Source organism: Pseudophryne corroboree, chromosome 7 (genome assembly GCF_028390025.1).
Source record: "Pseudophryne corroboree isolate aPseCor3 chromosome 7, aPseCor3.hap2, whole genome shotgun sequence".
NCBI lineage: Eukaryota > Metazoa > Chordata > Amphibia > Anura > Myobatrachidae > Pseudophryne > Pseudophryne corroboree.
The window spans coordinates 258,221,863-258,246,757 of NC_086450.1; the positions used below are offsets into that span (position 1 = coordinate 258,221,863).

General features: G+C 42.1%; 37 non-coding genes across 37 annotated transcripts; 36 read left to right on the top strand and 1 right to left on the bottom strand.

Moving 5' to 3' along the window:
• The first annotated feature begins 59 nt into the window (after positions 1-59).
• Positions 60-175, top strand: LOC134946738 (U5 spliceosomal RNA). The gene has a single exon (XR_010182339.1). It is a non-coding gene; the product is annotated as a U5 spliceosomal RNA (small nuclear RNA).
• Positions 176-9,359: 9,184 nt separating this feature from the next.
• On the top strand, positions 9,360-9,475 carry LOC134946826 (U5 spliceosomal RNA). Its single transcript, XR_010182411.1, has one exon. It is a non-coding gene; the product is annotated as a U5 spliceosomal RNA (small nuclear RNA).
• A 282-nt stretch (positions 9,476-9,757) lies between these two features.
• On the top strand, positions 9,758-9,873 carry LOC134946790 (U5 spliceosomal RNA). The gene has a single exon (XR_010182381.1). It is a non-coding gene; the product is annotated as a U5 spliceosomal RNA (small nuclear RNA).
• Positions 9,874-10,143: 270 nt separating this feature from the next.
• LOC134946838 (U5 spliceosomal RNA) lies at positions 10,144-10,259 on the top strand. Its single transcript, XR_010182422.1, has one exon. It is a non-coding gene; the product is annotated as a U5 spliceosomal RNA (small nuclear RNA).
• Positions 10,260-11,065: 806 nt separating this feature from the next.
• Positions 11,066-11,181, top strand: LOC134946777 (U5 spliceosomal RNA). Its single transcript, XR_010182371.1, has one exon. It is a non-coding gene; the product is annotated as a U5 spliceosomal RNA (small nuclear RNA).
• Positions 11,182-11,456: 275 nt separating this feature from the next.
• LOC134946724 (U5 spliceosomal RNA) lies at positions 11,457-11,572 on the top strand. Its single transcript, XR_010182326.1, has one exon. It is a non-coding gene; the product is annotated as a U5 spliceosomal RNA (small nuclear RNA).
• A 282-nt stretch (positions 11,573-11,854) lies between these two features.
• LOC134946737 (U5 spliceosomal RNA) lies at positions 11,855-11,970 on the top strand. The gene has a single exon (XR_010182338.1). It is a non-coding gene; the product is annotated as a U5 spliceosomal RNA (small nuclear RNA).
• A 275-nt stretch (positions 11,971-12,245) lies between these two features.
• Positions 12,246-12,361, top strand: LOC134946822 (U5 spliceosomal RNA). Its single transcript, XR_010182407.1, has one exon. It is a non-coding gene; the product is annotated as a U5 spliceosomal RNA (small nuclear RNA).
• Positions 12,362-12,643: 282 nt separating this feature from the next.
• On the top strand, positions 12,644-12,759 carry LOC134946749 (U5 spliceosomal RNA). Its single transcript, XR_010182348.1, has one exon. It is a non-coding gene; the product is annotated as a U5 spliceosomal RNA (small nuclear RNA).
• Positions 12,760-13,033: 274 nt separating this feature from the next.
• On the top strand, positions 13,034-13,149 carry LOC134946776 (U5 spliceosomal RNA). Its single transcript, XR_010182370.1, has one exon. It is a non-coding gene; the product is annotated as a U5 spliceosomal RNA (small nuclear RNA).
• Positions 13,150-13,424: 275 nt separating this feature from the next.
• LOC134946778 (U5 spliceosomal RNA) lies at positions 13,425-13,540 on the top strand. Its single transcript, XR_010182372.1, has one exon. It is a non-coding gene; the product is annotated as a U5 spliceosomal RNA (small nuclear RNA).
• A 274-nt stretch (positions 13,541-13,814) lies between these two features.
• On the top strand, positions 13,815-13,930 carry LOC134946756 (U5 spliceosomal RNA). The gene has a single exon (XR_010182354.1). It is a non-coding gene; the product is annotated as a U5 spliceosomal RNA (small nuclear RNA).
• Positions 13,931-14,212: 282 nt separating this feature from the next.
• On the top strand, positions 14,213-14,328 carry LOC134946766 (U5 spliceosomal RNA). The gene has a single exon (XR_010182362.1). It is a non-coding gene; the product is annotated as a U5 spliceosomal RNA (small nuclear RNA).
• A 275-nt stretch (positions 14,329-14,603) lies between these two features.
• LOC134946725 (U5 spliceosomal RNA) lies at positions 14,604-14,719 on the top strand. Its single transcript, XR_010182328.1, has one exon. It is a non-coding gene; the product is annotated as a U5 spliceosomal RNA (small nuclear RNA).
• Positions 14,720-15,513: 794 nt separating this feature from the next.
• On the top strand, positions 15,514-15,629 carry LOC134946762 (U5 spliceosomal RNA). The gene has a single exon (XR_010182359.1). It is a non-coding gene; the product is annotated as a U5 spliceosomal RNA (small nuclear RNA).
• A 270-nt stretch (positions 15,630-15,899) lies between these two features.
• Positions 15,900-16,015, top strand: LOC134946801 (U5 spliceosomal RNA). The gene has a single exon (XR_010182390.1). It is a non-coding gene; the product is annotated as a U5 spliceosomal RNA (small nuclear RNA).
• Positions 16,016-16,286: 271 nt separating this feature from the next.
• Positions 16,287-16,402, top strand: LOC134946793 (U5 spliceosomal RNA). The gene has a single exon (XR_010182384.1). It is a non-coding gene; the product is annotated as a U5 spliceosomal RNA (small nuclear RNA).
• Positions 16,403-16,672: 270 nt separating this feature from the next.
• Positions 16,673-16,788, top strand: LOC134946803 (U5 spliceosomal RNA). Its single transcript, XR_010182392.1, has one exon. It is a non-coding gene; the product is annotated as a U5 spliceosomal RNA (small nuclear RNA).
• A 271-nt stretch (positions 16,789-17,059) lies between these two features.
• Positions 17,060-17,175, top strand: LOC134946794 (U5 spliceosomal RNA). The gene has a single exon (XR_010182385.1). It is a non-coding gene; the product is annotated as a U5 spliceosomal RNA (small nuclear RNA).
• A 270-nt stretch (positions 17,176-17,445) lies between these two features.
• LOC134946741 (U5 spliceosomal RNA) lies at positions 17,446-17,561 on the top strand. Its single transcript, XR_010182342.1, has one exon. It is a non-coding gene; the product is annotated as a U5 spliceosomal RNA (small nuclear RNA).
• Positions 17,562-17,835: 274 nt separating this feature from the next.
• LOC134946763 (U5 spliceosomal RNA) lies at positions 17,836-17,951 on the top strand. Its single transcript, XR_010182360.1, has one exon. It is a non-coding gene; the product is annotated as a U5 spliceosomal RNA (small nuclear RNA).
• A 270-nt stretch (positions 17,952-18,221) lies between these two features.
• On the top strand, positions 18,222-18,337 carry LOC134946804 (U5 spliceosomal RNA). The gene has a single exon (XR_010182393.1). It is a non-coding gene; the product is annotated as a U5 spliceosomal RNA (small nuclear RNA).
• A 271-nt stretch (positions 18,338-18,608) lies between these two features.
• Positions 18,609-18,724, top strand: LOC134946796 (U5 spliceosomal RNA). Its single transcript, XR_010182386.1, has one exon. It is a non-coding gene; the product is annotated as a U5 spliceosomal RNA (small nuclear RNA).
• Positions 18,725-18,994: 270 nt separating this feature from the next.
• LOC134946805 (U5 spliceosomal RNA) lies at positions 18,995-19,110 on the top strand. The gene has a single exon (XR_010182394.1). It is a non-coding gene; the product is annotated as a U5 spliceosomal RNA (small nuclear RNA).
• A 271-nt stretch (positions 19,111-19,381) lies between these two features.
• Positions 19,382-19,497, top strand: LOC134946797 (U5 spliceosomal RNA). Its single transcript, XR_010182387.1, has one exon. It is a non-coding gene; the product is annotated as a U5 spliceosomal RNA (small nuclear RNA).
• A 270-nt stretch (positions 19,498-19,767) lies between these two features.
• Positions 19,768-19,883, top strand: LOC134946844 (U5 spliceosomal RNA). Its single transcript, XR_010182427.1, has one exon. It is a non-coding gene; the product is annotated as a U5 spliceosomal RNA (small nuclear RNA).
• Positions 19,884-20,153: 270 nt separating this feature from the next.
• On the top strand, positions 20,154-20,269 carry LOC134946827 (U5 spliceosomal RNA). The gene has a single exon (XR_010182412.1). It is a non-coding gene; the product is annotated as a U5 spliceosomal RNA (small nuclear RNA).
• A 270-nt stretch (positions 20,270-20,539) lies between these two features.
• Positions 20,540-20,655, top strand: LOC134946861 (U5 spliceosomal RNA). The gene has a single exon (XR_010182441.1). It is a non-coding gene; the product is annotated as a U5 spliceosomal RNA (small nuclear RNA).
• Positions 20,656-20,927: 272 nt separating this feature from the next.
• On the top strand, positions 20,928-21,043 carry LOC134946828 (U5 spliceosomal RNA). Its single transcript, XR_010182413.1, has one exon. It is a non-coding gene; the product is annotated as a U5 spliceosomal RNA (small nuclear RNA).
• Positions 21,044-21,313: 270 nt separating this feature from the next.
• Positions 21,314-21,429, top strand: LOC134946759 (U5 spliceosomal RNA). The gene has a single exon (XR_010182356.1). It is a non-coding gene; the product is annotated as a U5 spliceosomal RNA (small nuclear RNA).
• Positions 21,430-22,223: 794 nt separating this feature from the next.
• LOC134946810 (U5 spliceosomal RNA) lies at positions 22,224-22,339 on the top strand. The gene has a single exon (XR_010182397.1). It is a non-coding gene; the product is annotated as a U5 spliceosomal RNA (small nuclear RNA).
• Positions 22,340-22,615: 276 nt separating this feature from the next.
• Positions 22,616-22,731, top strand: LOC134946829 (U5 spliceosomal RNA). The gene has a single exon (XR_010182414.1). It is a non-coding gene; the product is annotated as a U5 spliceosomal RNA (small nuclear RNA).
• A 282-nt stretch (positions 22,732-23,013) lies between these two features.
• LOC134946817 (U5 spliceosomal RNA) lies at positions 23,014-23,129 on the top strand. The gene has a single exon (XR_010182404.1). It is a non-coding gene; the product is annotated as a U5 spliceosomal RNA (small nuclear RNA).
• A 271-nt stretch (positions 23,130-23,400) lies between these two features.
• On the top strand, positions 23,401-23,516 carry LOC134946823 (U5 spliceosomal RNA). Its single transcript, XR_010182408.1, has one exon. It is a non-coding gene; the product is annotated as a U5 spliceosomal RNA (small nuclear RNA).
• Positions 23,517-23,798: 282 nt separating this feature from the next.
• Positions 23,799-23,914, top strand: LOC134946743 (U5 spliceosomal RNA). Its single transcript, XR_010182343.1, has one exon. It is a non-coding gene; the product is annotated as a U5 spliceosomal RNA (small nuclear RNA).
• Positions 23,915-24,184: 270 nt separating this feature from the next.
• LOC134946751 (U5 spliceosomal RNA) lies at positions 24,185-24,300 on the top strand. Its single transcript, XR_010182350.1, has one exon. It is a non-coding gene; the product is annotated as a U5 spliceosomal RNA (small nuclear RNA).
• A 252-nt stretch (positions 24,301-24,552) lies between these two features.
• Positions 24,553-24,668, bottom strand: LOC134946819 (U5 spliceosomal RNA). The gene has a single exon (XR_010182406.1). It is a non-coding gene; the product is annotated as a U5 spliceosomal RNA (small nuclear RNA).
• Between the last annotated feature and the right edge of the window lie 227 nt (positions 24,669-24,895).

Here is a 24,895-nt window from a genome sequence, read left to right on the forward strand (position 1 = left end):
ACTTTGAGCTGAATGAGGATTGCTGGCATGGCACTCAGGCGACAGGTGGAATCTTGGTCATGCTCTGGTTTCTTTTCAGAACGAACAAATCTTTTGCCTTTTACTAAAGATTTCCGTGGAGAGGAGCAAAACTGAGTTTTATCTCAATTTTTGCATGCCCCATATTATTGGGGTTTCTTTTATCAGTTTAAAGACAGAATGAGTGTGCTTTCTCTTTAGCTTTTAATGTAAGTTTATTTGCATAACAATGACAGTAAATGTCTGTTTCTTTTCAAACAGAACTTTCTTGATCATACTAATTGCTTGAAAGATCTGGGAGCACATGGAAAAGAGTACAAACCATGCTTATAGCAAGGGGAAGCCTGGTGAGAAATCTGCTTTCTTTCAAATTGGGTGCTCACTTTGAGCTGAATGAGGACTGCTGGCATGGCACTCAGGCGACAGGTGGAATCTTGTAGAGATGTGCACTTGAAATTTTTCGGGTTTTGTGTTTTGGTTTTGGGTTCGGTTCCGCGGCCGTGTTTTGGGTTCGACCGCGTTTTGGCAAAACCTCACCGAATTTTTTTTGTCGGATTCGGGTGTGTTTTGGATTCGGGTGTTTTTTTTCAAAAAACACAAAAAAACAGCTTAAATCATAGAATTTGGGGGTCATTTTGATCCCAAAGTATTATTAACCTCAAAAACCAAAATTTCCACTCATTTTCAGTCTATTCTGAATACCTCACACCTCACAATATTATTTTTAGTCCTAAAATTTGCACCGAGGTCGCTGGATGACTAAGCTAAGCGACCCTAGTGGCCGACACAAACACCTGGCCCATCTAGGAGTGGCACTGCAGTGTCACGCAGGATGGCCCTTCCAAAAAACCCTCCCTAAACAGCACATGACGCAAAGAAAAAAAGAGGCGCAATGAGGTAGCTGTGTGAGTAAGATAAGCGACCCTAGTGGCCGACACAAACACCGGGCCCATCTAGGAGTGGCACTGCAGTGTCAGGCAGGATGTCCCTTCCAAAAAACCCTCCCCAAACAGCACATGACGCAAAGAAAAAAAGAGGCGCAATGAGGTAGCTGTGTGAGTAAGATAAGCGACCCTAGTGGCCGACACAAACACCGGGCCCATCTAGGAGTGGCACTGCAGTGTCACGCAGGATGGCCCTTCCAAAAAACCCTCCCCAAACAGCACATGACGCAAAGAAAAAAAGAGGCGCAATGAGGTAGCTGTGTGAGTAAGATAAGCGACCCTAGTGGCCGACACAAACACCTGGCCCATCTAGGAGTGGCACTGCAGTGTCACGCAGGATGTCCCTTCCAAAAAACCCTCCCCAAACAGCACATGACGCAAAGAAAAAAAGAGGCGCAATGAGGTAGCTGTGTGAGTAAGATAAGCGACCCTAGTTGCCGACACAAACACCTGGCCCATCCAGGAGTGGCACTGCAGTGTCACGCAGGATGTCCCTTCCAAAAAAACCTCCCCAAACAGCACATGACGCAATGAAAAAAAGAGGCGCAATGAGGTAGCTGTGTGAGTAAGATAAGCGACCCTAGTGGCCGACACAAACACCTGGCCCATCTAGGAGTGGCACTGCAGTGTCACGCAGGATGTCCCTTCCAAAAAACCCTCCCCAAACAGCACATGATGCAAAGAAAAAAAGAGGCGCAATGAGGTAGCTGTGTGAGTAAGATAAGCGACCCTAGTGGCCGACACAAACACCGGGCCCATCTAGGAGTGGCACTGCAGTGTCACGCAGGATGTCCCTTCCAAAAAACCCTCCCCAAACAGCACATGACGCAAAGAAAAAAAGAGGCGCAATGAGGTAGCTGTGTGAGTAAGATAAGCGACCCTAGTGGCCGACACAAACACCGGGCCCATCTAGGAGTGTCACTGCAGTGTCACGCAGGATGTCCCTTCCAAAAAACCCTCCCCAAACAGCACATGACGCAAAGAAAAAAAGAGGCGCAATGAGGTAGCTGTGTGAGTAAGATAAGCGACCCTAGTGGCCGACACAAACATCGGGCCCATCTAGGAGTAGCACTGCAGTGTCACGCAGGATGGCCCTTCCAAAAAACCCTCCCCAAACAGCACATGACGCAAAGAAAAAAAGAGGCGCAATGAGGTAGCTGTGTGAGTAAGATAAGCGACCCTAGTGGCCGACACAAACACCGGGCCCATCTAGGAGTGGCACTGCAGTGTCACGCAGGATGGCCCTTCCAAAAAACACTCCCCAAACAGCACATGACGCAAATAAAAATGAAAGAAAAAAGAGGTGCAAGATGGAATTGTCCTTGGGCCCTCCCACCCACCCTTATGTTGTATAAACAGGACATGCACACTTTAACCAACCCATCATTTCAGTGACAGGGTCTGCCACACGACTGTGACTGAAATGACGGGTTGGTTTGGACCCCCACCTAAAAAGAAGCAATTAATCTCTCCTTGCACAAACTGGCTCTACAGAGGCAAGATGTCCACCTCATCATCATCCTCCGATATATCACCGTGTACATCCCCCTCCTCACAGATTATCAATTCGTCCCCACTGGAATCCACCATCTCAGCTCCCTGTGTACTTTGTGGAGGCAATTGCTGCTGGTCAATGTCTCCACGGAGGAATTGATTATAATTCATTTTAATGAACATCATCTTCTCCACATTTTCTGGATGTAACCTCGTACGCCGATTGCTGACAAGGTGAGCGGCAGCACTAAACACTCTTTCGGAGTACACACTTGTGGGAGGGCAACTTAGGTAGAATAAAGCCAGTTTGTGCAAGGGCCTCCAAATTGCCTCTTTTTCCTGCCAGTATAAGTACGGACTGTGTGACGTGCCTACTTGGATGCGGTCACTCATATAATCCTCCACCGTTCTTTCAATGGTGAGAGAATCATATGCAGTGACAGTAGACGACATGTCCGTAATCGTTGACAGGTCCTTCAGTCCGGACCAGATGTCAGCATCAGCAGTCGCTCCAGACTGCCCTGCATCACCGCCAGCGGGTGGGCTCGGAATTCTGAGCCTTTTCCTCGCACCCCCAGTTGCGGGAGAATGTGAAGGAGGAGATGTTGACAGGTCGCGTTCCGCTTGACTTGACAATTTTCTCACCAGCAGGTCTTTGAACCCCAGCAGACTTGTGTCTGCCGGAAAGAGAGATCCAAGGTAGGCTTTAAATCTAGGATCGAGCATGGTGGCCAAAATGTAGTGCTCTGATTTCAACAGATTGACCACCCGTGAATCCTTGTTAAGCGAATTAAGGGCTCCATCCACAAGTCCCACATGCCTAGCGGAATCGCTCTGTGTTAGCTCCTCCTTCAATGTCTCCAGCTTCTTCTGCAAAAGCCTGATGAGGGGAATGACCTGACTCAGGCTGGCAGTGTCTGAACTGACTTCACGTGTGGCAAGTTCAAAGGGCATCAGAACCTTGCACAATGTTGAAATCATTCTCCACTGCGCTTGAGACAGGTGCATTCCACCTCCTATATCGTGCTGAATTGTATAGGCTTGAATGGCCTTTTGCTGCTCCTCCAACCTCTGAAGCATATAGAGGGTTGAATTCCACCTCGTTACCACTTCTTGCTTCAGATGATGGCAGGGCAGGTTCAGTTGTTTTTGGTGGTGCTCCAGTCTTCTGTACGTGGTGCCTGTACGCCGAAAGTGTCCCGCAATTCTTCTGGCCACCGACAGCATCTCTTGCACACCCCTGTCGTTTTTTAAAAAATTCTGCACCACCAAATTCAAGGTATGTGCAAAACATGGGACGTGCTGGAATTTGCCCATATTTAATGCACACACAATATTGCTGGCGTTGTCCGATGCCACAAATCCACAGGAGAGTCCAATTGGGGTAAGCCATTCCGCGATGATCTTCCTCAGTTGCCGTAAGAGGTTTTCAGCTGTGTGCGTATTCTGGAAAGCGGTGATACAAAGCGTAGCCTGCCTAGGAAAGAGTTGGCGTTTGCGAGATGCTGCTACTGGTGCCGCCGCTGCTGTTCTTGCGGCGGGAGTCCATACATCTACCCAGTGGGCTGTCACAGTCATATAGTCCTGACCCTGCCCTGCTCCACTTGTCCACATGTCCGTGGTTAAGTGGACATTGGGTACAACTGCATTTTTTAGGACACTGGTGAGTCTTTTTCTGACGTCCGTGTACATTCTCGGTATCGCCTGCCTAGAGAAGTGGAACCTAGATGGTATTTGGTAACGGGGGCACACTGCCTCAATAAATTGTCTAGTTCCCTGTGAACTAACGGCGGATACCGGACGCACGTCTAACACCAACATAGTTGTCAAGGCCTCAGTTATCCGCTTTGCAGCAGGATGACTGCTGTGATATTTCATCTTCCTCGCAAAGGACTGTTGGACAGTCAATTGCTTACTGGAAGTAGTACAAGTGGGCTTACGACTTCCCCTCTGGGATGACGATCGACTCCCAGCAGCAACAACAGCAGCGCCAGCAGCAGTAGGCATTACACTCAAGGATGCATCGGAGGAATCCCAGGCAGGAGAGGACTCGTCAGAATTGCCAGTGACATGGCCTGCAGGACTATTGGCATTCCTGGGTAAGGAGGAAATTGACACTGAGGGAGTTGGTGGGGTGGTTTGCGTGAGCTTGGTTACAAGAGGAAGGGATTTACTGGTCAGTGGACTGCTTCCGCTGTCACCCAAAGTTTTTGAACTTGTCACTGACTTATTATGAATGCGCTGCAGGTGACGTATAAGGGAGGATGTTCCGAGGTGGTTAACGTCCTTACCCCTACTTATTACAGCTTGACAAAGGCAACACACGGCTTGACACCTGTTGTCCGCATTTCTGTTGAAATACTTCCACACCGAAGAGCTGATTTTTTTGGTATTTTCACCAGGCATGTCAATGGCCATATTCCTCCCACGGACAACAGGTGTCTCCCCGGGTGCCTGACTTAAACAAACCACCTCACCATCAGAATCCTCCTGGTCAATTTCCTCCCCAGCGCCAGCAACACCCATATCCTCCTCATCCTGGTGTACTTCAACACTGACATCTTCAATCTGACTATCAGGAACTGGACTGCGGGTGCTCCTTCCAGCACTTGCAGGGGGCGTGCAAATGGTGGAAGGCGCATGCTCTTCACGTCCAGTGTTGGGAAGGTCAGGCATCGCAACCGACACAATTGGACTCTCCTTGTGGATTTGGGATTTCGAAGAACGCACAGTTCTTTGCGGTGCTTTTGCCAGCTTGAGTCTTTTCATTTTTCTAGTGAGAGGCTGAGTGCTTCCATCCTCATGTGAAGCTGAACCACTAGCCATGAACATAGGCCAGGGCCTCAGCCGTTCCTTGCCACTCCGTGTGGTAAATGGCATATTGGCAAGTTTACGCTTCTCCTCCGACAATTTTATTTTAGGTTTTGGAGTCCTTTTTTTACTGATATTTGGTGTTTTGGATTTTACATGCTCTGTACTATGACATTGGGCATCGGCCTTGGCAGACGACGTTGCTGGCATTTCATCGTCTCGGCCATGACTAGTGGCAGCAGCTTCAGCACGAGGTGGAAGTGGATCTTGATCTTTCCCTAATTTTGGAACCTCAACATTTTTGTTCTCCATATTTTAATAGGCACAACTAAAAGGCACCTCAGGTAAACAATGGAGATGGATGGATACTAGTATACTTATGGATGGACTGCCGAGTGCCGACACAGAGGTAGCTACAGCCATGGACTACCGTACTGTGTCTGCTGCTAATATAGACTGGATGATAATGAGATGAAATCAATATATATGTATATATAATATCACTAGTACTGCAGCTGGACAGGTATATATATTTATTATGTAATGACTGATGACGGACCTGCTGGACACTGTCAGCTCAGCAGCACCGCAGACTGCTACAGTAAGCTACTATAGTAGTATGTATCAAGAAGAAAGAAAAAAAAAAAACCACGGGTAGGTGGTATACAATTATGGATGGACGAGCGACTGCCGACACAGAGGTAGCTACAGCCGTGGACTACCGTACTGTGTCTGCTGCTAATATAGACTGGATGATAATGAGATGAAATTAATATATATATATATATATATGTATAATATCACTAGTACTGCAGCCGGACAGGTATATATATTATATATTTATTATGTAATGACTGATGACGGACCTGCTGGACACTGTCAGCTCAGCAGCACCGCAGACTGCTACAGTAAGCTACTATAGTAGTATGTATAAAGAAGAAAGAAAAAAAAAACAACCACGTGTAGGTGGTATACAATTATGGATGGACTGCCGAGTGCCGACACAGAGGTAGCTACAGCCGTGGACTAACGTACTGTGTCTGCTGATAATATAGACTGGACGATAATGAGATGAAATCAATATATATGTATATATAATATCACTAGTACTGCAGCCGGACAGGTATATATATTATATATTTATTATGTAATGACTGATGACGGACCTGCTGGACACTGTCAGCTCAGCAGCACCGCAGACTGCTACAGTAAGCTACTATAGTAGTATGTATAAAGAAGAAAGAAAAAAACAACAACCACGTGTAGGTGGTATACAATTATGGATGGACTGCCGAGTGCCGACACAGAGGTAGCTACAGCCGTGGACTAACGTACTGTGTCTGCTGATAATATAGACTGGATGATAATGAGATGAAATCAATATATATGTATATATAATATCACTAGTATTGCAGCCGGACAGGTATATATTATATATTTATTATGTAATGACTGATGACGGACCTGCTGGACACTGTCAGCTCAGCAGCACCGCAGACTGCTACAGTAAGCTACTATAGTAGTATGTATAAAGAAGAAAGAAAAAAAAAACAACCACGGGTAGGTGGTATACAATTATGGATGGACTGCCGAGTGCCGACACAGTGGTAGCTACATCCGTGGACTAACGTACTGTGTCTGCTGATAATATAGACTGGATGATAATGAGATTAAATCAATATATATGTATATATAATATCACTAGTACTGCAGCCGGACAGGTATATATTATATATTTATTATGTAATGACTGATGACGGACCTGCTGGACACTGTCAGCTCAGCAGCACCGCAGACTGCTACAGTAAGCTACTATAGTAGTATGTATAAAGAAGAAAGAAAAAAAAAACAACCACGGGTAGGTGGTATACAATTATGGATGGACTGCCGAGTGCCGACACAGAGGTAGCTACAGCCGTGGACTAACGTACTGTGTCTGCTGATAATATAGACTGGATGATAATGAGATGAAATCAATATATATGTATATATAATATCACTAGTACTGCAGCCGGACAGGTATATATATTATATATTTATTATGTAATGACTGATGACGGACCTGCTGGACACTGTCAGCTCAGCAGCACCGCAGACTGCTACAGTAAGCTACTATAGTAGTATGTATAAAGAAGAAAGAAAAAAAAAACAACCACGGGTAGGTGGTATACAATTATGGATGGACTGCCGAGTGCCGACACAGAGGTAGCTACAGCCGTGGACTACCGTACTGTGTCTGCTGCTAATATAGACTGGATCATAATGAGATGAAATCAATATATATGTATATATAATATCACTAGTACTGCAGCCGGACAGGTATATATTATATATTTATTATGTAATGACTGATGATGGACCTGCTGGACACTGTCAGCTCAGCAGCACCGCAGACTGCTACAGTAAGCTACTATAGTAGTATGTATAAAGAAGAAAGAAAAAAAAAACAACCACGGGTAGGTGGTATACAATTTTGGATGGACTGCCGAGTGCCGACACAGAGGTAGCTACAGCCGTGGACTAACGTACTGTGTCTGCTGATAATATAGACTGGATGATAATGAGATGAAATCAATATATATGTATATATAATATCACTAGTACTGCAGCCGGACAGGTATATATATTATATATTTATTATGTAATGACTGATGACGGACCTGCTGGACACTGTCAGCTCAGCAGCACCGCAGACTGCTACAGTAAGCTACTATAGTAGTATGTATAAAGAAGAAAGAAAAAAAAAAACAACCACGGGTAGGTGGTATACAATTATGGATGGACTGCCGAGTGCCGACACAGAGGTAGCTACAGCCGTGGACTAACGTACTGTGTCTGCTGATAATATAGACTGGATGATAATGAGATGAAATCAATATATATGTATATATAATATCACTAGTACTGCAGCCGGACAGGTATATATTATATATTTATTATGTAATGACTGATGACGGACCTGCTGGACACTGTCAGCTCAGCAGCACTGCAGACTGCTACAGTAAGCTACTATAGTAGTATGTATAAAGAAGAAAGAAAAAAAAAAACAACCACGGGTAGGTGGTATACAATTATGGATGGACTGCCGAGTGCCGACACAGAGGTAGCTACAGCCGTGGACTAACGTACTGTGTCTGCTGATAATATAGACTGGATGATAATGAGATGAAATCAATATATATGTATATATAATATCACTAGTACTGCAGCCGGACAGGTATATATATTATATATTTATTATGTAATGACTGATGACGGACCTGCTGGACACTGTCAGCTCAGCAGCACCGCAGACTGCTACAGTAAGCTACTATAGTAGTATGTATAAAGAAGAAAGAAAAAAAAAAAACACGGGTAGGTGCTAGGTGGTATACAATATTATATATAAATTATATACAATTATATATATATATATATAATATATATTAAACTCATAAACTGGTGGTGATTATTAAACTGGTGGTCAGGTCACTGGTCACACTATCAGCAACTTGCAAGTAGTACTCCTGAGTCCTAAGCAGACAATCACAATATATATTATACTGGTGGTCAGTGTGGTCACAAACAATGGCAGTGTGGCTGGCACTCTGGCAGCAAAAGTGTGCACTGTACGTTATATGTACTCCTGAGTCCTGAGTCCTGCTCTCAGACTCTAACTGCTCCCCACTGTCAGTGTCTCCCCCACAAGTCAGATAATACAGTCACACTATCTCTCTCTATCACTTCAGCAAGTACTAGTAGTAGTAGTACTCCTCCTAATGCTCCCCAAATTACTACTGTGTCTCTCTCTGTCTCTCTCTCTTCTCGAATCTCTATAAACGGAGAGGACGCCAGCCACGTCCTCTCCCTATGAATCTCAATGCACGTGTGAAAAATGGCGGCGACGCGCGGCTCCTTATATAGAATCCGAGTCTCGCGATAGAATCCGAGCCTCGCGAGAATCCGACAGCGTGATGATGACGTTCGGGCGCGCTCGGGTTAACCGAGCAAGGCGGGAAAATCCGAGTCGCTCGGACCCGTGTAAAAAAACATGAAGTTCGGGCGGGTTCGGATTCCGAGGAACCGAACCCGCTCATCTCTAGAATCTTGGTCATGCTCTGGTTTTTCTTCAGAACGAACAAATCTTTCACCTTTTACTAAAGATTTCCGTGGAGCGGAGCAAAACTGAGTTTTATCTCAATTTTTGCATGCCCCATATTATTGGGGTTTCTTTTATCAGTTTAAAAACAGAACGAGTGTGCTGTCTTTTTAGCTTTAATGTAAGTTTATTTGCATAACAATGACAGTAAATGTCTGTTTCTTTTCAAGCAGAACTTTCTTGACCATACTAATTGCTTGAAAGATCTGGGAGCACATGGAAAAGAGTACAAACCATGCTTATAGCAAGGGGAAGCCTGGTGAGAAATCTGCTTTATTTCAAATTGGGTGCTCACTTTGAGCTGAATGAGGACTGCTGGCATGGCACTCAGGCGACAGGTGGAATCCTGGTCATGCTCTGGTTTTTCTTCAGAACGAACAAATCTTTCGCCTTTTACTAAAGATTTCCGTGGAGAGGAGCAAAACTGAGTTTTATCTCAATTTTTGCATGCCCCGTCTTATTGGGTTTTCTTTTATCAGTTTAAAGATAGAATGAGTGTGCTTTAATGTAAGCTCATTTGCATAGAAATGACAGGAAATGTTTGTTTCTTTTCAAACAGAACTTTCTTTACCATGCTACTTGCTTGAAAGATCTGGGAGCACATGGAAAAGAGTACAAACCATGCTTATAGCAAGGGGAAGCCTGGTGAGAAATCTGCTTTATTTCAAATTGGGTGCTCACTTTGAGCTGAATGAGGACTGCTGGCATGGCACTCAGGCGACAGGAGGAATCTTGGTCATGCTCTGGTTTCTCTTCAGAACGAACAAATCTTTCGCCTTTTACTAAAGATTTCCGTGGAGAAGAGTAAAACTGAGTTTTATCTCAATTTTTGCATGCCCCGTCTTATTTGGGTTTCTTTTATCAGTTTAAAGACAGAACGAGTGTGCTTTCTCTTTAGCTTTAATGTAAGCTCATTTGCATAGAAATGACAGTAAATGTTTGTTTCTTTTCAAACAGAACTTTCTTGACTATACTAATTGCTTGAAAGATCTGGGAGCACATGGAAAAAGAGTACAAACCATGGAGGTCATTCCGAGTTGTTCGCTCGCTAGGCGATTTTAGCAGAGTTGCTCACGCTAAGCCGCCGCCTACTGGGAGTGAATCTTAGCATCTTAAAACTGCGAACGAAGTAATCGCAATATTGCAATTACACACCTCGTAGCAGTTTCTGAGTAGCTTCAGACTTACTCGGCATCTGCGATCAGTTCAGTGCTTGTCGTTCCTGGTTTGACGTCACAAACACACCCAGCGTTCGCCCAGACACTCCTCCGTTTCTCCGGCCACTCCTGCGTTTTTTCCGGAAACGGTAGCGTTTTTTCCCACACGCCCATAAAACGGCCTGTTTCCGCCCAGTAACACCCATTTCCTGTCAATCACATTGCGATCGCCAGAACGATGAAAATGCCGTGAGTAAAATTACTAAGTGCATAGCAAATTTACTTGGCGCAGTCGCAGTGCGGACATTGCGCATGCGCATTAAGCGGAAAATCGCTGCGATGCGAGGATTTTTACCGAGCGAACAACTCGGAATGAGGGCCCATGTTTATAGCAAGGGGAAGCCTGGTGAGAAATCTGCTTTCTTTCTTTCAAATTGGGTGCTCACTTTGAGCTGAATGAGGATTGCTGGCATGGCACTCAGGCGACAGGTGGAATCTTGGTCATGCTCTGGTTTCTCTTCAGAACGAACAAATCTTTCGCCTTTTACTAAAGATTTCCGTGGAGAAGAGCAAAACTGAGTTTTATCTCAATTTTTGCATGCCCCGTCTTATTGGGGTTTCTTTTATCAGTTTAAAGACAGAACGAGTGTGCTTTAATGTAAGCTCATTTGCATAGAAATGACAGTAAATGTTTGTTTCTTTTCAAACAGAACTTTCTTGACTATACTAATTGCTTGAAAGATCTGGGAGCACATGGAAAAAGAGTACAAACCATGTTTATAGCAAGGGGAAGCCTGGTGAGAAATCTGCTTTCTTTCTTTCAAATTGGGCGCTCACTTTGAACTGAATGAGGATTGCTGGCATGGCACTCAGGCGACAGGTGGAATCTTGGTCATGCTCTGGTTTCTCTTCAGAACGAACAAATCTTTCGCCTTTTACTAAAGATTTCCGTGGAGAGAAGCAAAACTGAGTTTTATCTTAATTTTTGCATGCCCCATATTATTGGGGTTTCTTTTATCAGTTTAAAGACAGAATGAGTGTGCTTTCTCTTTAGCTTTAATGTAAGTTTATTTGCATAACAATGACAGTAAATGTCTGTTTCTTTTCAAACAGAACTTTCTTGATCATACTAATTGCTTGAAAGATCTGGGGGCACATGGAAAAGAGTACAAACCATGCTTATAGCAAGGGGAAGCCTGGTGAGAAATCTGCTTTCTTTCAAATTGGGTGCTCACTTTGAGCTGAATGAGGACTGCTGGCATGGCACTCAGGCGACAGGTGGAATCTTGATCATGCTCTGGTTTCTCTTCAGAACGAACAAATCTTTCGCCTTTTACTAAAGATTTCCGTGGAGAGGAGCAAAACTGAGTTTTATCTCAATTTTTGCATGCCCCGTCTTATTGGGGTTTCTTTTATCAGTTTAAAGACAGAACGAGTGTGCTTTAATGTAAGCTCATTTGCATAGAAATGACAGTAAATGTTTGTTTCTTTTCAAATAGAACTTTCTTGACTATACTAATTGCTTGAAAGATCTGGGAGCACATGGAAAAAGAGTACAAACCATGTTTATAGCAAGGGGAAGCCTGGTGAGAAGTCTGCTTTCTTTCTTTCAAATTGGGTGCTCACTTTGAGCTGAATGAGGATTGCTGGCATGGCACTCAGGCGACAGGTGGAATCTTGGTCATGCTTTGGTTTCTCTTCAGAACGAACAAATCTTTCGCCTTTTATTAAAGATTTCCGTGGAGCGGAGCAAAACTGAGTTTTATCTCAATTTTTGCATGCCCCATATTATTGGGGTTTCTTTTATCAGTTTAAAGACAGAACGAGTGTGCTTTCTTTTTAGCTTTTATGTAAGTTTATTTGCATAACAATGACAGTAAATGTCTGTTTCTTTTCAGGCAGAACTTTCTTGACCATACTAATTGCTTGAAAGATCTGGGAGCACATGGAAAAGAGTACAAACCATGCTTATAGCAAGGGGAAGCCTGGTGAGAAATCTGCTTTCTTTCAAATTGGGTGCTCACTTTGAGCTGAATGAGGACTGCTGGCATGGCACTCAGGCGACAGGTGGAATCTTGGTCATGCTCTGGTTTCTCTTCAGAACGAACAAATCTTTCGCCTTTTACTAAAGATTTCCGTGGAGAGGAGCAAAACTGAGTTTTATCTCAATTTTTGCGTGCCCCGTCTTATTGGGGTTTCTTTTATCAGTTTAAAGATAGAATGAGTGTGCTTTAATGTTAGCTCATTTGCATAGAAATTACAGTAAATGTTTGTTTCTTTTCAAACAGAACTTTCTTTACCATGCTACTTGCTTGAAAGATCTGGGAGCACATGGAAAAGAGTACAAACCATGCTTATAGCAAGGGGAAGCCTGGTGAGAAATCTGCTTTCTTTCTTTCAAATTGGGTGCTCACTTTGAGCTGAATGAGGATTGCTGGCATGGCACTCAGGCGACAGGTGGAATCTTGGTCATGCTCTGGTTTCTCTTCAGAACGAACAAATCTTTCGCCTTTTACTAAAGATTTCCGTGGAGAAGAGCAAAACTGAGTTTTGTTTCAATTTTTGCATGCCCCATCTTATTGGGGTTTCTTTTATCAGTTTAAAGACAGAACGAGTGTGCTTTAATGTAAGCTCATTTGCATAGAAATGACAGTAAATGTTTGTTTCTTTTCAAACAGAACTTTCTTGACTATACTAATTGCTTGAAAGATCTGGGAGCACATGGAAAAAGAATACAAACCATGTTTATAGCAAGGGGAAGCCTAGTGAGAAATCTGCTTTCTTTCTTTCAAATTGGGCGCTCACTTTGAACTGAATGAGGATTGCTGGCATGGCACTCAGGCGACAGGTGGAATCTTGGTCATGCTCTGGTTTCTCTTCAGAACGAACAAATCTTTCGCCTTTTACTAAAGATTTCCGTGGAGAGGAGCAAAACTGAGTTTTATCTCAATTTTTGCATGCCCCATCTTATTGGTTTTTTTTTTATCGGTTTAAAGATAGAATGAGTGTGCTTTAATGTAAGCTCATTTGCATAGAAATGACAGTAAATGTTTGTTTCTTTTCAAACAGAGCTTTCTTTACCATGCTACTTGCTTGAAAGATCTGGGAGCACATGGAAAATAGTACAAACCATGCTTATAGCAAGGGGAAGACAGGTGAGAAATCTGCTTTCTTTCTTTCAAATTGAGCGCTCACTTTGAGCTGAATGAGGATTGCTGGCATGGCACTCAGGCGACAGGTGGAATCTTGGTCATGCTCTGGTTTCTCTTCAGAACGAACAAATCTTTCGCCTTTTACTAAAGATTTCTGTGGAGAGGAGCAAAACTGAGTTATATCTCAATTTTTGCATGCCCCATATTATTGGGGTTTCTTTTATCAGTTTAAAGACAGAACGAGTGTGCTTTCTTTTTAGTTTTAATGTAAGTTTATTTGCATAACAATGACAGTAAATGTCTGTTTTTTTTCAAGCAGAACTTTCTTGACCATACTAATTGCTTGAAAGATCTGGGAGCACATGGAAAAGAGTACAAACCATGTTTATAGCAAGGGGAAGCCTGGTGAGAAATCTGCTTTCTTTCAAATTGGGTGCTCACTTTGAGCTGAATGAGGACTGCTGGCATATCACTCAGGCGACAGGTGAAATCTTGGTCATGCTCTGGTTTCTCTTCAGAACGAACAAATCTTTCGTCTTTTACTAAAGATTTCCGTGGAGAGGAGCAAAACTGAGTTTTATCTCAATTTTTGCATGCCCCGTCTTATTGGGGTTTCTTTTATCAGTTTAAAGATAGAATGAGTGTGCTTTAATGTTAGCTCATTTGCATAGAAATTACAGTAAATGTTTGTTTCTTTTCAAACAGAACTTTCTTTACCATGCTACTTGCTTGAAAGATCTGGGAGCACATGGAAAAAGAGTACAAACCATGTTTATAGCAAGGGGAAGCCTGGTGAGAAATCTGCTTTCTTTCTTTCAAATTGGGTGCTCACTTTGAGCTGAATGAGGATTGCTGGCATGGCACTCAGGCGACAGGTGGAATCTTGGTCATGCTCTGGTTTCTCTTCAGAACGAACAAATCTTTCGCCTTTTACTAAAGATTTCCGTGGAGAGGAGCAAAACTGAGTTTTATCTCAATTTTTGCATGCCCCATCTTATTGGGGTTTCTTTTATCGGTTTAAAGATAGAATAAGTGTGCTTTAATGTAAGCTCATTTGCATAGAAATGACAGTAAATGTTTGTTTCTTTTCAAACAGAACTTTCTTGACTATACTAATTGCTTGAAAGATCTGGGAGCACATGGAAAAAGAGTACAAACCATGGAGGTCATTCCGAGTTGTTCGCTCGCAAGGCGATTTTAGCAGAGTTGCTCACGCTAAGCCGCCGCCTACTGGGAGTGAATCTTAGCATCTTAAAATTGCGAACGAAGTAATCGCAATATTGCGATTACACACCTCGTAGCAGTTTCTGAGTAGCTTCAAACTTACTCGGCATCTGCGATCAGTTCAGTGCTTGTCGTTCCTGGTTTGACGTCACAAACACACCCAGCGTTCGCCCAGACACTCCTCCGTTTCTCCGGCAACTCCTGCGTTTTTCCCGGAAATGGTAGCGTTTTTTCCCACACGCCCATAAAACGGCCTGTTTCCGCCCAGAAACACCCATTTCCTGTCAATCACACTACGATCGCCTGAGCGAAGAAAAAGCCGTGAGTAAAAATCCTAACTTCATAGCAAATTTACTTGGCGCAGTCGCAGTGCGGACATTGCGCATGCGCACTAAGCGGAAAATCGCTGCGATGCGATGAAATTTACCGAGCGAACAACTCGGAATGAGGGCCAATGTTTACAGCAAGGGGAAGCCTGGTGAGAAATCTGCTTTCTTTCTTTCAAATTGGGTGCTCACTTTGAGCTGAATGAGGATTGCTGGCATGGCACTCAGGCGACAGGTGGAATCTTGGTCATGCTCTGGTTTCTCTTCAGAACGAACAAATATTTCGCCTTTTACTAAAGATTTCCGTGGAGAGGAGCAAAACTGAGTTTTATCTCAATTTTTGCATGCCCCATCTTATTGGGGTTTCTTTCATCGGTTTAAAGATAGAATGAGTGTGCTTTAATGTAAGCTCATTTGCATAGAAATGACAGTAAATGTTTGTTTCTTTTCAAACAGAACTTTCTTTACCATGCTACTTGCTTGAAAGATCTGGGAGCACATGGAAAACAGTACAAACCATGCTTATAGCAAGGGGAAGCCTGGTGAGAAATCTGCTTTCTTTCAAATTGGGTGCTCACTTTGAGCTGAATGAGAACTACTGGCATGGCACTCAAGCGACAGGTGGAATCTTGGTCATGCTCTGGTTTCTCTTCAGAACAAACAAATCTTTCGCCTTTTACTAAAGATTTCCGTGGAGAGGAGCAAAACTGAGTTTTATCTCAATTTTTGCATGCCCCGTCTTATTGGGTTTTTTTTTAATCAGTTTAAAGATAGAATGAGTGTGCTTTAATGTTAGCTCATTTGCATAGAAATTACAGTAAATGTTTGTTTCTTTTCAAACAGAACTTTCTTTACCATGCTACTTGCTTGAAAGATCTGGGAGCACATGGAAAACAGTACAAACCTTGCTTATAGCAAGGGGAAGACAGGTGAGAAATTTGCTTTCTTTCAAATTGGGTGCTCACTTTGAGCTGAATGAGGATTGCTGGCATGGCACTCAGGCGACAGGTGGAATCTTGGTCATGCTCTGGTTTCTCTTCAGAACGAACAAATCTTTCACCTTTTACTAAAGATTTCCGTGGAGAGGAGCAAAACTGAGTTTTATCTCAATTTTTGCATGCCCTGTCTTATTGGGGTTTCTTTTATCGGTTTAAAGATAGAATGAGTGTGCTTTAATGTAAGCTCATTTGCATAGAAATGACAGTAAATATTTGTTTCTTTTCAAACAGAACTTTCTTTATCATGCTACTTGCTTGAAAGATCTGGGAGCACATGGAAAACAGTACAAACCATGCTTATAGCAAGGGGAAGCCTGGTGAGAAATCTGCTTTCTTTCAAATTGGGTGCTCACTTTGAGCTGAATGAGAACTACTGGCATGGCACTCAAGCGACAGGTGGAATCTTGGTCATGCTCTGGTTTCTCTTCAGAACAAACAAATCTTTCGCCTTTTACTAAAGATTTCCGTGGAGAGGAGCAAAACTGAGTTTTATCTCAATTTTTGCATGCCCCGTCTTATTGGGTTTTTTTTTAATCAGTTTAAAGATAGAATGAGTGTGCTTTAATGTTAGCTCATTTGCATAGAAATTACAGTAAATGTTTGTTTCTTTTCAAACAGAACTTTCTTTACCATGCTACTTGCTTGAAAGATCTGGGAGCACATGGAAAACAGTACAAACCTTGCTTATAGCAAGGGGAAGACAGGTGAGAAATTTGCTTTCTTTCAAATTGGGTGCTCACTTTGAGCTGAATGAGGATTGCTGGCATGGCACTCAGGCGACAGGTGGAATCTTGGTCATGCTCTGGTTTCTCTTCAGAACGAACAAATCTTTCACCTTTTACTAAAGATTTCCGTGGAGAGGAGCAAAACTGAGTTTTATCTCAATTTTTGCATGCCCTGTCTTATTGGGGTTTCTTTTATCGGTTTAAAGATAGAATGAGTGTGCTTTAATGTAAGCTCATTTGCATAGAAATGACAGTAAATATTTGTTTCTTTTCAAACAGAACTTTCTTTATCATGCTACTTGCTTGAAAGATCTGGGAGCACATGGAAAACAGTACAAACCATGCTTATAGCAAGGGGAAGCCTGGTGAGAAATCTGCTTTCTTTCAAATTAGGTGCTCACTTTGAGCTGAATGAGGACTGCTGGCATGGCACTCAGGCGACAGGTGGAATCTTGGTCATGCTCTGGTTTCTCTTCAGAACGAACAAATCTTTCGCCTTTTACTAAAGATTTCCGTGGAGAGGAGCAAAATTGAGTTTTATCTCAATTTTTTCATGCCCCGTCTTATTGGGGTTTCTTTTATCGGTTTACAGATAGAATGAGTGTGCTTTAATGTTAGCTCATTTGCATAAAAATTACAGTAAATGTTTGTTTCTTTTCAAACAGAACTTTCTTTACCATGCTACTTGTTTGAAAGATCTGGGAGCACATGGAAAAGAGTACAAACCATGTTTATAGCAAGGGGAAGCCTGGTGAGAAATCTGCTTTCTTTCTTTCAAATTGGGTGCTCACTTTGAGCTGAATGAGGATTGCTGGCATGGCACTCAGGCGACAGGTGGAATCTTGGTCATGCTCTGGTTTCTCTTCAGAACGAACAAATATTTCGCCTTTTACTAAAGATTTCCGTGGAGAGGAGCAAAACTGAGTTTTATCTCAATTTTTGCATGCCCCATCTTATTGGGGTTTCTTTCATCGGTTTAAAGATAGAATGAGTGTGCTTTAATGTAAGCTCATTTGCATAGAAATGACAGTAAATGTTTGTTTCTTTTCAAACAGAACTTTCTTTACCATGCTACTTGCTTGAAAGATCTGGGAGCACATGGAAAACAGTACAAACCATGCTTATAGCAAGGGGAAGCCTGGTGAGAAATCTGCTTTCTTTCAAATTGGGTGCTCACTTTGAGCTGAATGAGAACTACTGGCATGGCACTCAAGCGACAGGTGGAATCTTGGTCATGCTCTGGTTTCTCTTCAGAACAAACAAATCTTTCGCCTTTTACTAAAGATTTCCGTGGAGAGGAGCAAAACTGAGTTTTATCTCAATTTTTGCATGCCCCGTCTTATTGGGTTTTTTTTTAATCAGTTTAAAGATAGAATGAGTGTGCTTTAATGTTAGCTCATTTGCATAGAAATTACAGTAAATGTTTGTTTCTTTTCAAACAGAACTTTCTTTACCATGCTACTTGCTTGAAAGATCTGGGAGCACATGGAAAACAGTACAAACCTTGCTTATAGCAAGGGGAAGACAGGTGAGAAATTTGCTTTCTTTCAAATTGGGTGCTCACTTTGAGCTGAATGAGGATTGCTGGCATGGCACTCAGGCGACAGGTGGAATCTTGGTCATGCTCTGGTTTCTCTTCAGAACGAACAAATCTTTCACCTTTTACTAAAGATTTCCGTGGAGAGGAGCAAAACTGAGTTTTATCTCAATTTTTGCATGCCCTGTCTTATTGGGGTTTCTTTTATCGGTTTAAAGATAGAATGAGTGTGCTTTAATGTAAGCTCATTTGCATAGAAATGACAGTAAATATTTGTTTCTTTTCAAACAGAACTTTCTTTATCATGCTACTTGCTTGAAAGATCTGGGAGCACATGGAAAACAGTACAAACCATGCTTATAGCAAGGGGAAGCCTGGTGAGAAATCTGCTTTCTTTCAAATTGGGTGCTCACTTTGAGCTGAATGAGAACTACTGGCATGGCACTCAAGCGACAGGTGGAATCTTGGTCATGCTCTGGTTTCTCTTCAGAACAAACAAATCTTTCGCCTTTTACTAAAGATTTCCGTGGAGAGGAGCAAAACTGAGTTTTATCTCAATTTTTGCATGCCCCGTCTTATTGGGTTTTTTTTTAATCAGTTTAAAGATAGAATGAGTGTGCTTTAATGTTAGCTCATTTGCATAGAAATTACAGTAAATGTTTGTTTCTTTTCAAACAGAACTTTCTTTACCATGCTACTTGCTTGAAAGATCTGGGAGCACATGGAAAACAGTACAAACCTTGCTTATAGCAAGGGGAAGACAGGTGAGAAATTTGCTTTCTTTCAAATTGGGTGCTCACTTTGAGCTGAATGAGGATTGCTGGCATGGCACTCAGGCGACAGGTGGAATCTTGGTCATGCTCTGGTTTCTCTTCAGAACGAACAAATCTTTCACCTTTTACTAAAGATTTCCGTGGAGAGGAGCAAAACTGAGTTTTATCTCAATTTTTGCATGCCCTGTCTTATTGGGGTTTCTTTTATCGGTTTAAAGATAGAATGAGTGTGCTTTAATGTAAGCTCATTTGCATAGAAATGACAGTAAATATTTGTTTCTTTTCAAACAGAACTTTCTTTATCATGCTACTTGCTTGAAAGATCTGGGAGCACATGGAAAACAGTACAAACCATGCTTATAGCAAGGGGAAGCCTGGTGAGAAATCTGCTTTCTTTCAAATTAGGTGCTCACTTTGAGCTGAATGAGGACTGCTGGCATGGCACTCAGGCGACAGGTGGAATCTTGGTCATGCTCTGGTTTCTCTTCAGAACGAACAAATCTTTCGCCTTTTACTAAAGATTTCTGTGGAGAGGAGCAAAACTGAGTTTTATCTCAATTTTTGCATGCCCCATCTTATTGTTTTTTTTTTTATCGGTTTAAAGATAGAATGAGTGTGCTTTAATGTAAGCTCATTTGCATAGAAATGGCAGTAAATGTTTGTTTCTTTTCAAACAGAACTTTCTTTACCATGCTACTTGCTTGAAAGATCTGGGAGCACATGGAAAACAGTACAAACCATGCTTATAGCAAGGGGAAGACAGTTGAGAAATTTGCTTTCTTTCAAATTGGGTGCTCACTTTGAGCTGAATGAGGACTGCTGGCATGGCACTCAGGCGACAGGTGGAATGTTGGTCATGCTCTGGTTTCTCTTCAGAACGAACAAATCTTTCGCCTTTTACTAAAGATTTCTGTGGAGAGGAGCAAAACTGAGTTTTATCTCAATTTTTGCATGCCCCATCTTATTGGTTTTTTTTTTATCGGTTTAAAGATAGAATGAGTGTGCTTTAATGTAAGCTCATTTGCATAGAAATGACAGTAAATGTTTGTTTCTTTTCAAACAGAACTTTCTTTACCATGCTACTTGCTTGAAAGATCTGGGAGCACATGGAAAACAGTACAAACCATGCTTATAGCAAGGGGAAGACAGGTGAGAAATTTGCTTTCTTTCAAATTGGGTGCTCACTTTGAACTGAATGAGGACTGCTGGCATGGCACTCAGGCGACAGGTGGAATCTTGGTCATGCTCAGGTTTCTCTTCAGAACGAACAAATCTTTCGCCTTTTACTATAGATTTCTGTGGAGAGGAGCAAAACTGAGTTTTATCTCAATTTTTGCATGCCCCATCTTATTGGTTTTTTTTTTTTATCGGTTTAAAGATAGAATGAGTGTGCTTTAATGTAAGCTCATTTGCATAGAAATGACAGTAAATGTTTGTTTCTTTTCAAACAGAACTTTCTTTACCATGCTACTTGCTTGAAAGATCTGGGAGCACATGGAAAACAGTACAAACCATGCTTATAGCAAGGGGAAGACAGGTGAGAAATTTGCTTTCTTTCAAATTGGGTGCTCACTTTGAGCTGAATGAGGATTGCTGGCATGGCACTCAGGCGACAGGTGGAATCTTGGTCATGCTCTGGTTTCTCTTCAGAACGAACAAATCTTTCGCCTTTTACTAAAGATTTCTGTGGAGAGGAGCAAAACTGAGTTTTATCTCAATTTTTGCATGCCCCATCTTATTGGTTTTTTTTTTATCGGTTTAAAGGTAGAATGAGTGTGCTTTAATGTAAGCTCATTTGCATAGAAATGACAGTAAATGTTTGTTTCTTTTCAAACAGAACTTTCTTTACCATGCTACTTGCTTGAAAGATCTGGGAGCACATGGAAAACAGTACAAACCATGCTTATAGCAAGGGGAAGACAGGTGAGAAATTTGCTTTCTTTCAAATTGGGTGCTCAGTTTGAGCTGAATGAGGATTGCTGGCATGGCACTCAGGCGACAGGTGGAATCTTGGTCATGCTCTGGTTTCTCTTCAGAACGAACAAATCTTTCGCCTTTTACTAAAGATTTCCGTGGAGAGGAGCAAAACTGAGTTTGATCTCAATTTTTGCATGCCCCATCTTATTGGGTTTTCTTTTATCGGTTTAAAGATAGAATGAGTGTGCTTTAATGTAAGCTCATTTGCATAGAAATGACAGTAAATGTTTGTTTCTTTTCAAACAGAACTTTATTGACTATACTAATTGCTTGAAAGATCTGGGAGCACATGGAAAAAGAGTACAAACCATGGAGGTCATTCCGAGTTGTTCGCTCGCATGGCGATTTTAGCAGAGTTGCTCACGCTAAGCCGCCGCCTACTGGGAGTGAATCTTAGCATCTTAAAATTGCGAACGAAGTAATCGCAATATTGCGATTACACACCTCGTAGCAGTTTCTGAGTAGCTTCAAACTTACTCGGCATCTGCGATCAGTTCAGTGCTTGTCGTTCCTGGTTTGACGTCACAAACACACCCAGCGTTCGCCCAGACACTCCTCCGTTTCTCCGGAAACTCCTGCGTTTTTCCCGGAAACGGTAGCGTTTTTTCCCACACGCCCATAAAACGGCCTGTTTCCGCCCAGAAACACCCATTTCCTGTCAATCACACTACGATCGCCGGAGCGAAGAAAAAGCCGTGAGTAAAAATCCTAACTTCATAGCAAATTTACTTGGCGCAGTCGCAGTGCGGACATTGCGCATGCGCACTAAGCGGAAAATCGCTGCGATGCGATGAAATTTACCGAGCGAACAACTCGGAATGAGGGCCCATGTTTATAGCAAGGGGAAGCCTGGTGAGAAATCTGCTTTCTTTCTTTCAAATTGGGTGCTCACTTTGAGCTGAATGAGGATTGCTGGCATGGCACTCAGGCGACAGGTGGAATCTTGGTCATGCTCTGGTTTCTCTTCAGAACGAACAAATCTTTCGCCTTTTACTAAAGATTTCCGTGGAGAGGAGCAAAACTGAGTTTTATCTCAATTTTTGCATGCCCCGTTTTATTGGTTTTTTTTTTTTATCAGTTTAAAGATAGAATGAGTGTGCTTTAATGTTAGCTCATTTGCATAGAAATTACAGTAAATGTTTGTTTCTTTTCAAACAGAACTTTCTTTACCATGCTACTTGCTTGAAAGATCTGGGAGCACATGGAAAAGAGTACAAACCATGCTTATAGCAAGGGGAAGCCTGGTGAGAAATCTGCTTTCTTTCTTTCAAATTGGGTGCTCACTTTGAGCTGAATGAGGATTGCTGGCATGGCACTCAGGCGACAGGTGGAATCTTGGTCATGCTTTGGTTTCTCTTCAGAACGAACAAATCTTTCGCCTTTTATTAAAGATTTCCGTGGAGAGGAGCAAAACTGAATTTTATCTCAATTTTTGCATGCCCCATATTATTGGGGTTTCTTTTATCAGTTTAAAGACAGAATGAGTGTGCTTTCTTTTTAGCTTTAATGTAAGTTTATTTGCATAACAATGACAGTAAATGTCTGTTTCTTTTCAAGCAGAACTTTCTTGACCATACTAATTGCTTGAAAGATCTGGGAGCACATGGAAAAGAGTACAAACCATGCTTATAGCAAGGGGAAGCCTGGTGAGAAATCTGCTTTCTTTCAAATTGGGTGCTCACTTTGAGCTGAAAGAGGACTGCTGGCATGGCACTCAGGCGACAGGTGGAATCTTGATCATGCTCTGGTTTCTCTTCAGAACAAACAAATCTTTCGCCTTTTACTAAAGATTTCCGTGGAGAGGAGCAAAATTGAGTTTTATCTCAATTTTTGCATGCCCCATCTTATTGGTTTTTTTTTTAATTGGTTTAAAGATAGAATGAGTGTGCTTTAATGTAAGCTCATTTGCATAGAAATGACAGTAAATGTTTGTTTCTTTTCAAACAGAACTTTCTTTACCATGCTACTTGCTTGAAAGATCTGGGAGCACATGGAAAACAGTACAAACAATGCTTATAGCAAGGGGAAGACAGGTGAGAAATTTGCTTTCTTTCAAATTGGGTGCTCACTTTGAGCTGAATGAGGATTGCTGGCATGGCACTCAGGCGACAGGTGGAATCTTGGTCATGCTCTGGTTTCTCTTCAGAACGAACAAATCTTTCGCCTTTTACTAAAGATTCCTGTGGAGAGGAGCAAAACTGAGTTTTATCTCAATTTTTGCATGCCCCGTCTTATTGGGGTTTCTTTTATCAGTTTAAAGATAGAATGAGTGTGCTTTCTTTTTAGCTTTAATGTAAGTTTATTTGCATAACAATGACAGTAAATGTCTGTTTCTTTTCAAGCAGAACTTTCTTGACCATACTAATTGCTTGAAAGATCTGGGAGCACATGGAAAAGAGTACAAACCATGCTTATAGCAAGGGGAAGCCTGGTGAGAAATCTGCTTTCTTTCAAATTGGGTGCTCACTTTGAGCTGAATGAGGACTGCTGGCATGGCACTCAGGCGACAGGTGGAATCTTGGTCATGCTCTGGTTTCTCTTCAGAACGAACAAATCTTTCGCCTTTTACTAAAGATTTCCGTGGAGAGGAGCAAAATTGAGTTTTATCTCAATTTTTTCATGCCCCGTCTTATTGGGGTTTCTTTTATCAGTTTACAGATAGAATGAGTGTGCTTTAATGTTAGCTCATTTGCATAAAAATTACAGTAAATGTTTGTTTCTTTTCAAACAGAACTTTCTTTACCATGCTACTTGTTTGAAAGATCTGGGAGCACATGGAAAACCGTACAAACCATGCTTATAGCAAGGGGAAGACAGGTGAGAAATCTGCTTTCTTTCAAATTGGGCGCTCACTTTGAGCTGAATGAGGACTGCTGGCACAGCACTCAGGCGACAGGAGGAATCTTGGTCATGCTCTGGTTTCTCTTCAGAACGAACAAATCTTTCGCCTTTTACTAAAGATTTCCGTGGAGAGGAGTAAAACTGAGTTTTATCTCAATTTTTGCATGCCCCGTCTTATTGGGGTTTCTTTTATCAGTTTAAAGACAGAACGAGTGTGCTTTAATGTAAGCTCATTTGCATAGAAATGACAGTAAATGTTTGTTTCTTTTCAAACAGAATTTTCTTGACTATACTAATTGCTTGAAAGATCTGGGAGCACATGGTCAAGAAAGTTCTGCTTGAAAAGAAACAGACATTTACTGTCATTGTTATGCAAATAAACTTACATTAAAGCTAACAAGAAAGCACACTCGTTCTGTCTTTAAACTGATAAAAGAAACCCCAATAATATGGGGCATGCAAAAATTGAGATAAAACTCATTTTTTCTCCTCTCCACGGAAATCTTTAATAAAAGGCGAAAGATTTGTTCATTCTGAAGAGAAACCAGAGCATGACCAAGATTCCACCTGTCGCCTGAGTGCCATGCCAGCAATCCTCATTCAGCTCAAAGTGAGCACCCAATTTGAAAGAAAGAAAGCAGATTTCTCACCAGGCTTCCCCTTGCTATAAACATGGTTTGTACTCTTTTCCATGTGCTCCCAGATCTTTCAAGCGTGTGGTCAAGAAAGTTCTGTTTGAAAAGAAACAAACATTTACTGTCATTTCTATGCAAATGAGCT